Source organism: Pinus tabuliformis, chromosome 3_1 (genome assembly GCF_031772625.1).
Source record: "Pinus tabuliformis cultivar Carrire ecotype Pingquan chromosome 3_1, CPIR1, whole genome shotgun sequence".
Lineage (NCBI taxonomy): Eukaryota > Viridiplantae > Streptophyta > Pinopsida > Pinales > Pinaceae > Pinus > Pinus tabuliformis.
In genome coordinates this window covers 936,715,341-936,731,763 of record NC_142301.1, presented here as the reverse complement: position 1 = coordinate 936,731,763, position 16,423 = coordinate 936,715,341, and the positions used below count along the sequence as shown (strand labels likewise).

The window sequence follows — 16,423 nt, the reverse complement described above, 5'->3', positions numbered from 1 at the left end:
ATCACGGTACAATCACTACCTTGACTGCTTTAAAGGAAATTCACTACTCAAATGAATTTGGTTAGCCCTCCCTAAATACGATTGTGGGAAGATTTTCTTGGCATGAAATAATGTTAATTAATAATTCTTACATCTAGCCTTAATCATCACAGAACATGCCAAATTGCTATTGGCATAGCATATCCAATCAAGGAAAGTCCAAGCCATCAATTCTCCAAACTAGTACTGAATTGCACACAGCAGTAGTGCCATGCTGAAAACTAAATTATAACTGAAAACTGCCAAAAACATATTAGACAGGTCCTATTTTTCTGTCTTTCTATATACAATGTTCATATAATAGAGATAAATATCGAAATAAATAGATTGCTAATTGCTTCCAAAGACAACAAAAATAATTCAGAGACCCCAATTCACCAGCCTAATTAGTTCATTGATCCAACTTCAGGGTTTTACCAAGTTGCAGACTGTCATTCTGGGAATATAAATGATAAATTATAATTAAGCAAATGCTGGCACACATCCGACCATACTACATCAGTCCCTTTTTCTGTTCCTCCATAAATAATGCTGATATACTAGAGATAAAAATGAATATCAATAGGGTATTTATTACTTCCAAAGGCGGTGAAAAAACTTTTTAATGGTTTATTGATTCCAAATGGAAATGGATACAATAAATCTGTACATGGATATTCAACTCTTTTCAAAGCAAAATAGCCTCCGAGCATGACCTGTACAAATATGAAATAGCCATCAATTCTCCAAACTAGTACTGAATTGCACAAGGATTATAACAATATAAACTCTGTTCAAGGAACACTGAGCAGCATTGTTCATAAAATGCCATTTCTCACCTCAGCACAAGCACAAAACCAAATCATCTCTGTTGTGTACGCTTGTGCTGAAGAAGCCACAAATGCACATAAAGATGCACCCTAAATAGATGTGCTAATACCTTTCCGTTCATCCAATGAAGGTAGGTTGGCCCTCAGAGTTGTTTTGAGATTGCATGAAGAGAAGGCTGGTACTTTGCCACTGAATTTAGGATCATTCAGCCTATTTGGAAAGGAGAAAAATTAAAGAGGTATAGGAATGAGTTTGGCTATTGTGTTTTGTTGTTTAGAATGATCAGGTGATATGTGTTCTCCAAAACATAAGTAGAAGAAGGCCTGGCATTTAAACTTGTATTCTTGTAACTCTATTTTTTCTTCATATGATTAGATAATAAGCAACTATACAAAGTCAAACAACCTCTGCATTCCAATAAGAAGACTCTATATCCCCCTCTCCAAGTCTTGCAAGGAAAGGACATACATTGAGAAGAGTTTATATACTCTCAAAACCTTCCAAGATCACATAATCACAATTGAGACTCAGCAACTTTACAGTTACGAGTCAGACTAACCCATATTCTTGTACTCTGTTTTCCTACATGACAAAGAGATAAACAGAGGAAATGAAGATTTTTTTAATATTTCCACCATTGATACAAACCATATGCAGTTCTAGGCAGGTAGAAACCATGTTTCTACCCCAAAAGATCAACCATATGAAAAGGATGATGAAGATCATGCTTTCCTTTCTGATAATTTAAATCCTGAATACACTTTTGAGGTCACAGAAATACAGTTCAATAAACTAATCCTATTTTCACAGACACTGAAAGTAAGGGAGCTGTAGACTTTCATGGTAATACACTTGGCACCTCAACATTTCATTGTGAGTTTGAGTAGGAGTAATGTAACCCCCATGTTGCACTTTGATGTTGATCATGATCGTGTAAGAAATAAAGGGAAGTAATCATGGTTTCCTAGAGTTTGAGGTCAATATACTTTTTCAAAGCCAGCAAAGCAATAATGTGACCATTATGATTATATGAGTGAAGAAACAATTAATTTTATAGTTCAATCCTAAAAGATCCTATATCATGGAATCCGACAGTCCTACTATTTTTTATGCCTACGATCTGAATTTATTCCTCAAGCCAGATGGGATAGGGAAGTCTCATCCTTTTACTGTCAATACTCATCTGGAAGACAAAGTTATTGACATATGTGATGGATATTCCTTGGTAGACAAACAAAGGGTATGTTATAAACACACAATTATTGAAGCTTTAAGTCATACAAATCCATTTCCACCTATAGATAGCTCTATTGTTGACAATAACAAAGTTGGACAGCCCCAGAAGATTGATTAAACTGTAATGAAACCCTCGATGACATATACAACTACAGTGCTGAGAATGAAAACGATGTCAAGAAAATCATTGATGAAGAATACAGGCTTGACCAAATAAAAAATTTCTCTCTGGACCACATCAAATGCAAATATGTTCTCTTCTCCATGAACATGTGGACAATCATTCATGCACTAGATTTTTAAAAGGAAATGTAGACAACAAACCTCTAACAAATCCACATGAAGTCAATGCTGAGGGACAATTTTGGGGCCTGGAAAAGGTGCACTCACAGGGATTAAATCACAGTGAAGAGAGGCTCCTTCGCTGTCCCAAAAGAAGGTTCTTCATCACAGCAAGGAGGCTTCCATACACTATCAAAGGAAGCTCCAAAAGAGCCCTAGTTGCAGTCTTCTATTCACAGCTAAGACGCAATCAAAGGGAGCCTAAATGAACCCCTAATCCACAATAAGAAAGAGACTCAACACACAGTCCTAAAGGATGTGTTTTAGGTGTTGTTCAAGTAAGGAGACCTAGCACGTCTTAGCCGCAGTTTTGAAGCCCAGCTGCGTTGAAGGGAGAAGTCTCTACAGTTGTCTTATGAGGAGGACCTATACGCTGTCAAAAGAGGTTCTAACCAGCAGTTAAGGAGGGCTCTACTACGCTGGCTAGAGGAACTATATACCACTATAAAGGAAGGCTTCACAGTTATGATGAGGTCCTAAGCCACATCAATGAGAGACCCCAATCCGCTGATGGGAAGAAGCCCTAACAGCATATCGAGACTTGAAGGATCAGCATAGTATTTCAGTGGCAACATGATGATGACAGCATTGTGATTGAAACTATTCCTGAGGACTGTTTATAAGGTTGGTAACCTACAGTCATATTATATTAATGAAATCTATCCTAGACCAAAGTTCAAATCAGTACACTCAGATTGAGTCAAGTCCTTGTACGACTTATACTACTGCATTGATATTATTTGTTGACTGAAGATCAGAGGCCAGACTTGCTGCTGGGCTAGACCACAGGCCATAGCTAGCAGCAAAGGTATTGACTTGAAAGCGTGACAATGGTGGAGCTGCACCTCGAAGTCATGGATTGGTAACTGTGTGAAGGAAGAGGATTGAATGTTGACGCCATATCTCATAAAGCAGTTACAGCTAGTGCAGCAAGCAGTTATCAGTGTTTTTGGGAGCTGTATTGGGTCAAGGGTTGACCATGTTCGACTCAGTTTGATGAGCATCCTATTGGTGCCATATGGATGAACTTACATTGATGTCAGAGTGTCAGCAAGGAAATTTGCAAATATCTTAAAACAAAGAAACAAGCAATCAAATTCCATTAAAATACACTTAACTTTACATATGCCCAAAAGCAGAGGAAATAACTAAGCTGGAATCCGATCCAAGAAAATGCCCCGTATTATCATCCTATGCTTAGTAAAGCTTACAAGGAAATGGGTTGGATATGTGTTTAAAGTCTGTACAATAAAAAAGATAGAATCTAAAGGTAGCCCCAACAATCTGAACAGGCAACAGGATATGATAATAATTTATTCAAAGAGCTATTTTTTAATAAAACAAATAGAAAGCCTAAACAAATACCTGTTTTAGGCAAAAACTATGGAAGATCGGCCTCACAGAAAAAAAAAAAATGGTAGTAAATGCAGAGCTTATAAAACTGTCTTGGCGGTCCGGAAGGGTTGTTGACAGATGCGCCTCACCTGTTAATGCTACAGGATACTCCCCGACCATATTGGAGATAATGTGTGCATCCGCTCCTCAAAGCACACGGATCACTGATTATCTGTCTGTTCAAAAGTTTCCCAAATCGTTGAATCATGGATTATCATGTGTTTCGTGTGAATTTGGGCAAGCTTAGAAGTCGGGTTGCAAACTGCTAGAAGTGTCCTTATTTTTCTACAAGAAACAGTCTAATGTGAAGGTGAATATGTTAAATGTGATATTGGATGGCAATGATGCTAATGAGAAGTTGGAAAATTGAAAAGTGCACATATCCAATGCATTAAAACAACTTGTGGTAGGGTTAATCTACCAAAATGCAAGGTTGTAGTGTTTCTTGTAGTTGTAAAATAGAGTAGAGTGTTGTGAGAAACCTGCTGATGGTTTGCTTGGCTAGAACCAGGTCTCGATAGGGCTGACCCCCTCCACCCTCCAATTACATCACGATACTTAATTTATTCGATCTCACATCCATTTTTGAGACCTTATAAAAGCTTCTACACTCCCAAGAGCTATATGTCTAAGTGTCATCCAAACCAGGCTTGGATATACTGTCATGTCAAGATGAATTGGCTTGCCACTGTATTTTCTATTAATTTTTGTTACATTAGCTCTGCATTCAAATACTTGCCAGTGAAAGTAATGTGGGTTGACTGCAATTTTAACCCGGACTAGGAAAATGGCTGCAAGGCTGCATTTATTTTCCATATTCGAGTACATGGAGGCAAGGCTTGACCCTACCCTCCTCCTTCAAGGTTCCTGATATTTCTCAACAAAATATGGCAGTGAAAGTTTGCTACCTGTGAACAATGAATGAAACCAATATCTAGTGGTAACAACAACCTCCAAACACGTTAGAAGGCAGTGAAGTTACAGGGCTAACCTGGTCATGACAAGGGTCTCTAAGATGCGTTTGGTGTGGTGAGACCCCCACAACACGTGGAGATATTTCCTTAACAGAGGCTGATCATGATGCTAGCTTGGTTCAAGGTTCATATACTTACTCTGTTTGTTCTACTGCTACGTATGCATATATATGCTCTTAGGTATACTACTAGATATACTACTGGAACTAGAACTGCTAGTGCTGCTTCAAAAAAAATTAGTGAATTAGCAATAACATAGTAGTGAGCTTGAGTGGACCCTCAGGGGGACTCTACACCAGCTAGGATTTGTCCAAGTTAGATATCAAGCACACTTTCACAACCCAACACTGGATACTCTACACCAGCTAGGATCCGTCCAAGTTAGATATCAAGCACACTTTCACAACCCAACACTGGATATTCACTGAGTTTGGAAGGAAATAAACTTTAAATAGATTGCAGATCTATTTGATTGAGAAATCTTCGGAACAACATGCAGATTTAATTACACTACAACACATTCCTTGCTGAAAAATGATCCTTTAAATAGAATGCAGATCTATCTTATTCCCCACTATTTTCACCATCTTCCCATACACTATCAACAACTCGCAAAACAACAAGGAGATCAATACTTTTCATTCTAGAGAAATACCACCTACCATATTATCAATAGTTTCAAAAGGGAATCAGTTTCTTTATACCACAGATGGCAAAGTTCCTTTAAGGGGTACTCCTTTGGGGATCCTATTATTAGAATTTGTGGGTGGTCCATTTATTGGAAACACCAAATGAACTCTATCAAACTTGCAATCTGTGCCTCCTCCTTGTAGAGTTATATAAAGTGTTGTAGAACCTTTCTCATAATTCAACCTAGCTAGTTGTCTGCCACTGCATTTTTACCTCAAGATATCACTTCTTTGGAAATGGCTCTAAGGTTTGCATAAAATTATGAACCCATAGTTAAATAGGAACCTCCTATATCTCCTAATGACTTCGCAGTAATACACGTATCCCATTGGATTGGAAGTACCACCGAATTGTAGGGGCTGGTTGACAGAACTGGATTCCAAAATGTCATTACCTAGTGGAGCCCCAATTTCTGGTAGGCCTTTATCATTAAGTACCTCTATCATATCATGCCATGAGTGAAACTTGATTTGATGTGCTTACCCATCATTACATGGGGGTCTTTTTCCAAATTCATATACATTGTTGCAACCCTTTGCTCAGGCACAATCTACTCCACCACTTGTTCCAAAGATTCTTTCATGGTGTCAGTTGTGCCATTAAACTCTATATCTTCTTAAGCTCTGCACTAATCCACCTAACTATTTTCAACATCATGAAATGCCAGAAAAAATTTACAGTCTATTCAAGAGTGATTAAAATCTATATTTATCTTTTTCCATAGATCAGACACTGACACACAAGACAGAGTTCCGAGTCATCATTGTGCTCATACAAAATAAAAATTCAACCTTTCTTACACAAAGGCACAAAAAGAGTTGACAATCGCAGGCATAGTAGAAAACATATTCACATTTAGGATCAATTTTGACAAATGAGGTCCATTTGCAGAGTTTAGTTACTATCCATAAAGCAGTACACTGGTGATAAAGCTCGGTATAAGGTCATACTGAGTCATTAGCAAAAGCCTTATGGCTATCTCTATGGAAGGAAGTACTTTTGACTGCATCCTTACCAGCACTGGAAACTTCTGCATCATATGTCGGTCCATATTTTATAAGTGCCTTTGTACTTTTTCTAGATGGAAAGAAACAATTTGAAAGTCAAGGCTATGTGCTAGTTTGTGCATTTTTTGTGGAAAAGGTATTAGGATCCTTGTCACAGCGACAAGGGCATTACAAACAACACCAGTTAGCTTCACGGGCTAAAGCAACATTAACAACTATTATATACAAGAAGGGATTGTTGCTCTCCAGTCAGTCAAGACAAAAGCATACACGCGGACAAATTATCAACTACAAGAGTACAAATGTTGAAAATGTTGGAGCTTTTTGTTGGCATATGCATGGTATTTGGATTTTACCTCTTCAAGTTGTTATGACCTTCATTATTCTACATCAGAACTTGGGCTTGACAACATTTTCAGGGTTGGCAGCCTCATTGGCAGTTATGTTGCCAAATTTCCCAGTTACAAAATTGCAACAAAAATTTCAAAACAGAATCATGGAATAAAAAGACAAAAGTACGAAGGCCACATCGGAGACATTAAAAATTAGGAGGATCTTAAAATTGCAGGCTTGGGAGACAAGATTTCTTTGGAATCTAGAAATTTTGAGGCAGGCATAATGTAGTTGGCTATAAAAATACGTTTACACATCAACTATCACAACATTTCTTTTCTCTGTTACACCCACATTTGTCTCTGTTTCAACTTTTGATACATGTATGCTTATAGGAGTGCCTTTGATAGCAGGGAGAATTCTTTCTGCACTTCAAACCTTTGAGAATTTTTGAGTTGACTGATATGTATACGAGATATAATTAGATATGTATACTTCAGAAAACTACAAAAATAAATATACTTCCAAAAGCTACAGAAGGAATTCTCCCTGCTGAATTGACTGATACGTATACTAGATCTACTCTCCACAATGTTGGTGCCTATGAGTGGCTTGGTATTTGGATGGATTTTCTACAAATCTACAAGTCAGGAGCATTCATGTTCTGAATGTTAATAAACTTAATAGCATGGAAGGGGCTAGTGAACCAGGCAGAGAGTAAACCCCGCAAGTCGAATGTTAAATTTTTGGTATGTTCTATGCTTAAGAGCAATTTACTTCAATTTTCTTGTTAGCCCAATATCAATATCCAGTTTAGCAATCACATCAACATGATAGTAAAATGCAGATAGAACATAAACACAAACATTAGAATACAAGTCAAGATAAGAGGACACAAGATGTGGCACCAGCCAGGGACAAACCCCAATGTGGGGAAACCCTTGATCAATTTTTCTTATATTCTTCAATAGTTCAGCACAGAGAGAGATAGTACTAATATACAAATCTGATATTTTATGACAACAGCAGTAAAGCCTTGACCAGAGAAGTCAATGTTGGTCAAACAAGACAGAATCTTCCTCTGAAGATCATTCATATGGCACCAACAGGGTTGCACCACTCCATCACTGTTGTACCCATCAGTGTGCACTATGTTGCACCATTCCATCACTGTGCACTATGTTGCACCACTCCATCACTGTTGTACCCATCACAATGCACTATGCTGCACCATTTACACTCACCAGCCTTATCTATTTGCTATGGCTTGCAGCATAGCAGAGCAGCTAGGCTATAATTGCAAATCCCTTCAACTGGTCTTCAATGCAGTGATTACTTTCATTGTTTATTGCCTTTACCCCTTTCTCTATCCATCTAAATCAAAGTCTGCAACATACAACAATTTGTGCACTTGCATTTATGTCAACACAGTCCTAATCATATGTTGTCCAATCTTGTTGAACACACATCTTTCAGCACTCTACTTCATGTCATATGCTTGAAGCTGGAAACTGTCCCTGTCCAAAACAACGTTCAGATTAGGCATCATATGGCTCTCCTCTTTCCAGCTTATAGGAATCCTCTTCTTGCGGCGGATTATATCTCTTTGGTTAGGGCAGCATGGAGCCCTTCTTTTGCTGCGGAATACGACCAGCATTTAGAGTGCATTCGGACTGTGACTAGGGCATACACAAAAATGTTGTGAGGCCTCTTTTAGGCTAGCGTGTAGACTTCTCTTTAATTGCGTTAGGGTTGTCCTCCTTCATGATTGCATTAGGCCTTAAGGTCATCTCCATAGGGAATTTAGGCAGCATCTTAGTATCTCTGTGATTAGGGTATGACATCATTTATGGTAGCGTACTTAAGCTTCTTATTGTTGTGTAGAAAGGTCCCATTTAGGACAACATAGAACCTTGTGTAGATCCACCATAAGAGTTGTCCTCCATGTTATGCTTCTACCATATTAGGACAACGTAGAGCCTTCTCTCCCTTGGCTGCATCTAGATCTAGGGCATGTCTTCTCCATGACAGCATAGAGCTAGGGCATCTTCTTCTTAGGGCTGCGTAGTCTCTTAGGATCTCTCCTCCCACCAAAACCCAAAGACAAGTGGAGAGGAAGAGATCACAAGACGAGTGTGTGTCCAAATGACTAGCAAGACACCTCTTTTTATTCTAAAACGTTGAGCACAAGTGGGGGCAATTTGGTTGTTGGTCAACCTTGACGAATTGTCCCATAACACAAATAAATTCATATCTCCATGAATACATGTCAGAATTGGATGATCTTTAGATCAATCCTACACCTCTTGACGAGAGGAATCCAATAAAAATATCATCTGTCATTAATAAGATGACCCATATGGAGTTTGGCCTAGTTGCCAATTTTAACAAAATCGGATGATCTTTAGATCAATCCTACACCTCTCGGAGAGAGGTATCCAAGAAAAATATCAGCTACCATAAATAAGGTGACCCACCTGGGGTTTGGCCCTAGTTGCCAATTTTAACATAGACCCTCATCTCCTAGATAGCCCTAAGATGATAAACATGGAAGCATTTACCTGCCTTCCACATTTTGTTTCCTCCCTCATTTTTGCCTGCCTAGCTAAGCTCTCTTTAGCCTGTGAAATCATGCGAGTTGCCCCTTGTCTCTCTGATTTTTTTCTTGTTAGTTTTTGTTTTGTCATTCTTAGTTTATTTTGTGTCTACCTACCAGAATATGCCACACAAGTCCACATTCCAAGCAGTTTTCCCCTTCCACCTCATCTCTGGAATCTGTGTACCCCAACTCAGCCTATTTAATTTACTTAAATTTTTAATGCTTAAAATAAGCAGGGAAATGCAACTAGGGTTATTACACCTTGCTAAGAAATATCTCCTAGTGATGGCCCCTTTACATAAAGTAATTACAACACTCAATAGCATTATTACTTTATCAACCACATATGCTTTTTATTACAAAGACAAGTAAAACCATGATAATAGACTAAAAAACAAAATATAATTATGAAAAAACATGATCTCACATAAAATCAAAAGTGATACCGAATACCATTAGATGTTCATATAAATTTCCAATTAATGCATAATATGAACATTGTGTCAATATTTCATAAAGCTAAAACCTCAAAAGTTATAAACAAGCATAATTAACAATATCTAAAATAAACAAGATGGCCATACCCCGTATAATAATTTTTGGGAAGATAAACATCTTTTACTGGTCAAAACCTTTCAAATGGGATGCAAAGATCCTCATGCCTGTGAAACAAAAACAAACATTGTTACCCAAAACAAATTACTAGTAAGATAAAATGATCTAAAAAAACATTGATATCAAGTACGATACTGAAATATAAGGCAATAGATTTTCATAAAAATTCATAAATAGTTGTATAACATCTGGTTAAGTACAATTGAATTTTCAATCAGGTTGTACGAAAAACTCTAACAGAACTCCTTAGCCATGTAAATACCTGACCTCATTTCCTCCTTTTCTCTTGTCAATTTTGCTTATGACATTGAGATTTAGTATATTTCTACTTAAACATATCTTTTTATACTTTTTCACATACTTTCACATTTTTAGATTGTGATACTTATATGTTTCCTTATGTTCAATGCAATTTTTTTCTTAATAGACACAATATCTATGTTTTTAACTATAATAAATCATGTCGGTGTAGGTCACTACCATCGTGAGCATAGGTTTCTCCTCTAGAAGGAGATAATTTTTTCAGATGGCATTAGAAACCATTGATGAGTTAGTAGAATATTCACTAGATCATCTAGAGGAAGATGACAAAACCCAAACTATTTATGATCCCTCTAATTCCATTGTCGTCTTAAATGTATCTTGCTATATATTTTCACATACTTTCACATTTTTAGATTGTGATACTTGTATGTTTCCTTGTTTTAAATGCATATTTTTTCTTAATAGACACAATGTCTATGTTTTTAACTATAATAAATCATGTTGATGTAGGTCACTACAATTGTGATCATAGGTTTCTCCTCTAGAATGAGATAATTTTTTCAGATGGCGTTAGAAATCATTGGTGAGTGTTAAAATTGGCAACTAGGGCCAAACTCCATATGGGTCACCTTATTTATGACAACTGATATTTTTCTTGGATTCCTCTCTCCGAGAGGTGTAGGATTGATCTAAAGATCATTCGATTTCGACATGTAAAAATGAAGATATGAATTTATTTGTATTATTGACAAGTTGCCAAGGTCGGCCAACAAACAAAACAAGCATTTTTACCCCCATTTCATCCTCAACGTTGCATATAAAAGGAGGAGACCTCAAGGAATTATTTCATCATCTCATCTCATCTCATCACATCTCTCTCTCCTCACTTGACTGGGTACGCTAATCTAGGCAGCGATCTCTCACACGTGCAAAGGAAGGACACTTTTTGTTTGACTGCATTGACCGAATTTCAGAAGGTTGTTTTTTGGGCTGCATTGAACAACATTGACCTCCCTTTGACTACTCTTTTGGTGAGGCATCTCCTCCTTGGTAGGCCGTAGATCTGGGCATGAAAACCGAGGTGATCTGACCTCTGGTTTGACTTGCGTTGACTTCCCTAGTTGATGGCTGTAGTTTGACTTCAGTTGACCAGACTTTGACTGAGTTTTTCAAACTGTCTTGGAATGTTTGGGTTTGTTGTTGGAGGCCGAAGTTGACTGGTTTTGACTGAGCTGCTTAGAGGAAGAATTCTGCATTGTTTAACTAGCATTGACTTTTCTGGTTAGGGCTTTTCTGTTGCTGTCATAAAATATCAAATTTATAAATTTGTACTATCTCTCTCTGCTAAACTATTGAAGAATATAAGAAGAATTGATCAAGGGTTTCCCCACATTAGGGTTTGTCCTTGGTTGGTGCCACATCTTATGTCCTCTTATCTTGGCTTGTCTTCTACTGTTTATGTTTATGTTCTATCTGCAATTCACTATCATGATGATATGATTGCTAAACTGGATATTGATATTGGGCTAATAAAAAATTGTAGTAAATTGCTCTTAAGCATAGAACATACCAAAAATTAACATGATACCAGAGTTGAGGTGAAGACAAAGCCCAAGCAAGAGTGAAAGAGCAATCACCAAAGACAGTTGGACAAGGACAAAAGGCTCAATGGGTTCCTCATCCCACTTCCCGGCTAAAGACAAGCTCCGTGAAAAGTCTAACTATCATGGATGGAAGATGTCTCTTGATTTGACATTGGAAGAACAAAAAGTGTTGGATTATGTGAAGGGGAAAATCCCTAAGCCTTCTTCAAATGCATCATTTGCTACGAAGAACAATTACAATAAGGCTGAAGTCAAAGCGAAGAAGATTATCAGAGATTCCATTGATAAGCGTCTGGTTGCCTACATATCCGATTTGAACACCTCCAAGGAGATCTACGACAGGTTAGTCAGCATGTTCAAGGTTAGTGATGCAAATCAAATTTTATTTCTCAAGAATAAGTTGAAGGATATTAAGAAGGTCAAGGACGAGGATATTCAATCCTACTTCTTAAGGATCACTGAGAGCAAGAATGATCTTCTGTCGATTGGAGAGGTCATTCCTGGCAGGGAACTTACTATCACTACCCTTGGAGGACTCCCACCCGAGTGGTATATATTTAGAACCACTATTCTCAATAATGATCGAATTCCAGGGTTTGAAGAATTAATGTCGAGATGCATTCAAGAAGAAACAAGAATTGTGGAGCAAGAAATTCCTTCTAATAGAGGCAACCCCACTGCTTTCTCTTCTCATTCCAAAAGGAGAAATAATGTAGGGTCTAAAGGTCATTTCAATGGAAAGCCTAGATCTAAGGGTGGAAGGAAGGGCAGGTGCTTTGTTTGTAATAAGTTTGGCCACTATGCAAGGGAGTGTCGAAATAGAAGGGACACATCACATGATGATGATCACAACCATTCTAGGGGAAACTTCAACAACAACAATCAAAGGAATGGCAGGTTCAATGGCAAAAGCAATGCAGGACATCAAGGAAATAGTCAACCCTCCAAGAAAGCAAGGAACTCCAGGTATGAAGAATCAAATGTTGTTAGCAATAAGGAAAAGGAATACTATCTTATATCGGCCCTATCCACTACCTGTCCTCCGAACTCTTTGGGGAATTGGCTAATTGATAGTGGTGCCTCAAGGAACTTCACTGGATACAAGGAAGCTCTCTCTAATCTGATAGAGAAGGAGACAAACTTGGAAATTATTCTTGGAGACGATGCCACCTATCCCATGAAGGGAGTAGGAAATGTTACCCTTCAATTGAATCAAGGTAACACGATTCATTTACAAGTTCTATATGTACCTAATCTCAAGAAGAACCTTGTGTCCATTCCGACAATGGAAAACAAAGGATACAAGGTGGCATTCATCAATGGAAAGGTACGCATTTGGAAAATGAATTTTAAAGATGCTTTTACTCTTGGGTTCCAGGTTGACACTTCGCATCAAGTTGGAGGAAGTCCATTGGGAGCCATGTCTTGCGACACATCTCTACAATCTGAACTATGGCACCAGAGGTTTGCCCATCTTCATTATAAGGCTCTACCCGATGTGAGACAGATGGTGACAAGTATGCCTGAGTTCAAAGTAGAGCATGAAGGATGCTTGACATAAATCTAGATGAGGTTTTAGCACTCAACTTTTCATTCCAACTGCATCACATGTCCAATGAAAGTGTGTCTACAAAGAACCCGCGTGACCAACTTCTTAGGATGGCGAAGTCTCTCAACCATAAAGAACAAGAGATTAACACTAATACTACACCTTTCTTGGTCATAGTAGTAGAACAACAGATTAACACTAATGCTACACCTTTCTTGTTCTAGTTCATGGAAGCATTAAACTGTTACTCATCAGTGTTTGAGTCTCTAGATGCTACACTTAAAAGGAATATCATAGATCGTATGAATATTGAAAAATAATGCCTTGCCCGAGACATAGTGAACATAATTTCTTGTGAGGGGGAAGAAAGTATTGAGAGGTATGAAGCCGCACGAAAACGGGGCGCTAGAATGACTATGGCAGGCTTTAGTGTGTATCCTCTTAGTGCTAATGTTAAGGACAGTTAAATCTTTGCTCCATCAATCATACTGCAATAGCTAAAAGACTAAGGAAGAAGGAACTATGTATTTTGGATGGTTGGACATCTGCTTGGAATTGAGAAGCAAGGACTATAAGAAGGTTCTTATACAATAATTTCTTACAATTTGTCAATACCATTGCAGAAACTGCATATGACTTTCATGTGTGTCAGGGAAGAGTTCAGAAATTTGCTTCCTTATGAAGGTAGAGAGGAAAATGCTAAGGCTTGCTAAAATCAGCGATATGCCTGTCTGCACAGTGGGAAACAAGATAGAGACAGTTACTATTTAACTTTCAGGAACTTATGCTTGACTAGCTAAAAATTATTGGATTTTTTTTCTCATGATCTTGAGTATAGAGTCTCATAATCAACTAGATGAAAAATCAAGTCTATCTTTCAAATGTTTGAACCAAGACTGTATCACTGATATTACAACAATAAAATAAATAATTTCAGTTTATAGAAAGGTAGCACAGTGGCAACATACTTGAATTTTTGGGGTGCTTCGAACAATCTTGTCCTGAAGATATGATTCCAGGTTGTTTGCAATTTTTAATTGGCATGGTTAGCTCTAATTTTGAAACTTTGTTGGCTCTGTTGCAGGTATCATTTTGCATCAATTCTTCGCCAGGCATTTTTCTTGGACTCGCTAAAGGAGTCTCATTTTCCGCATCCTTCATATGAGTAAACCTTTGATCCAGCACTGGTTTTCCATACAAACTTTCAAAGAGAGAAACTGGAAGTTCAAAGCAGGTTACAATACCTCCTTATATAACAGACACAGGTGATCCCGGAATGTGGCAAAAGTTCTCAACTTCAGCCGACACTAAAGAAAACAAAGAGCTTATGTTTGAAATCTCTAACGACGTGCTTGGACAGCCTATTCCTCTACGTTGCTATCTTGTGAAGGATAGTGTTTCCCTCCATTACTGATCGTTCCGATAGCCCCTGCTTCCTGATCCATTGGTTTTGGCTTCTCCAGACACTAAAGAGCATTAGAGATTGTATTCCATTGCACAAAGATGCGTTGAAAGGGAAAATCTGCCAGAGCATAGTATTTCATGTTGAGGTCTCAAATTCTTGGTTCCATACAAATAGAAACCGCCAAAAGATATCTACGAACCAGCTGAACATTACAAATTTTCAGTCTCAGCACGTTGAAGTAAATCTGTAAAGAATGTGGCATTAGATTTCTTAGCTTAGTGATAGCCCTAATGTTCTATGCTATTTGTCAGTCATAAAAATCTCACAAAAACCTGTAAAGTTTGTGCCATTGTGTATGCTTAGCCTCTAAAAGCCCTAGCTTTCTATCTTCTTCTGTGTAATTTGAACATAACACCATCAAATACTAGAATAATCAATGTCCATTCTCAAATAACTTTGAAATGTGGAGAACCGAGACATAAATCATTCAATCAAATTACAAAATCATGATCCTTAACTCAATGCACTTCTTCCCAAACTCTGCTGTTTTTTTCAAACAAAATTGAGCACAGCCTCCTCTAGTCTGTTTATAGAGAGCCTTAATTTATGAAATCTTTCATGTAAGCCAAAATAGAGTCAAACATTTCCATTGAAAGCTCAGAATAACTGAACTAGAAAGAACCCTTGAATATATATTAATGATAATTTTTTATCTCTGATTCTTCCGCTTAAAACACTGTTTTGAGCATGGCCTCTTTCGACAGATTTAGTTCAGAGAATACAATGGATTATTTAATGAAATATTTCCAGAAATCCGAAATATAGCCAATTTTTCCAATCAAGAACTCAAAATAACTGCATCAGGAGAAAGCTTATACGATTCATGACGACAACAGGAAAAATAATGGCGCTTTGCAATTTTAGCACCCTTTTGCAGAAAATTACCTTTTCTAAACTCGTTTTGACGGTGAAGAAACACAAATGAATTGTTGGAAGCCATGCACGAAGAGATCTAGTGGCTCAGGGATCGATTCTGGGCAATGCTTATGCGATTGCAAACCAATATTGTTCAGATGCGGGCTTGCGAGGTCGAGGGATACATGCAATGGCGACAAACTACCAAGAGGCTTTGAATCTAAGGGCAGGATAGGATGTTTACTGTCCAATCATGTCATCGATGAAGATTTGTCTTTTAATCAAATGGATTTTCAAAGAATGTGGAATATTAAATCCAAAGAATTTGGAATATTTTACAAATTTTATTATTTAAGCGGAATAATTTGTTTAGTTGGATGTTTTTGGTTGGGGCATGGGACATTGCACATTATCTAAGGAGAAAGACCATTGTCATCCTAGAGTTTACAAGTGGTTTTTAAGGCTCAGTAATAATATAGACTATGAAAATGTACAAAACCACTACCAAGTGTTTCTAAGGTGAATAGTTGGCCTAGTGATGCTCATGAAGACCATTTAAGGGATGGTTTTTAGGGCCTTAAGCATTGTTCAGGGATGAAAACTGGTTCATGAGGGCCCAAAAGAGGTGTAACATAATGTTCATGGT

General features: G+C 37.7%; 1 long non-coding RNA gene across 2 annotated transcripts; it reads right to left on the bottom strand.

The window, feature by feature from the left end:
• Window positions 1–591: 591 nt before the first annotated feature.
• Window positions 592–16,041, bottom strand: LOC149190851 (uncharacterized). Of its 2 annotated transcripts, XR_016256525.1 has the most exons (3): window positions 15,808–16,041; window positions 10,010–10,087; window positions 592–734 (listed from the first exon to the last, which is right to left on the bottom strand). It is a non-coding gene; the product is annotated as an uncharacterized LOC149190851 (long non-coding RNA). The 2 variants fall into 2 exon arrangements; XR_016256524.1 differs by lacking the exon at window positions 10,010–10,087.
• Between the last annotated feature and the right edge of the window lie 382 nt (window positions 16,042–16,423).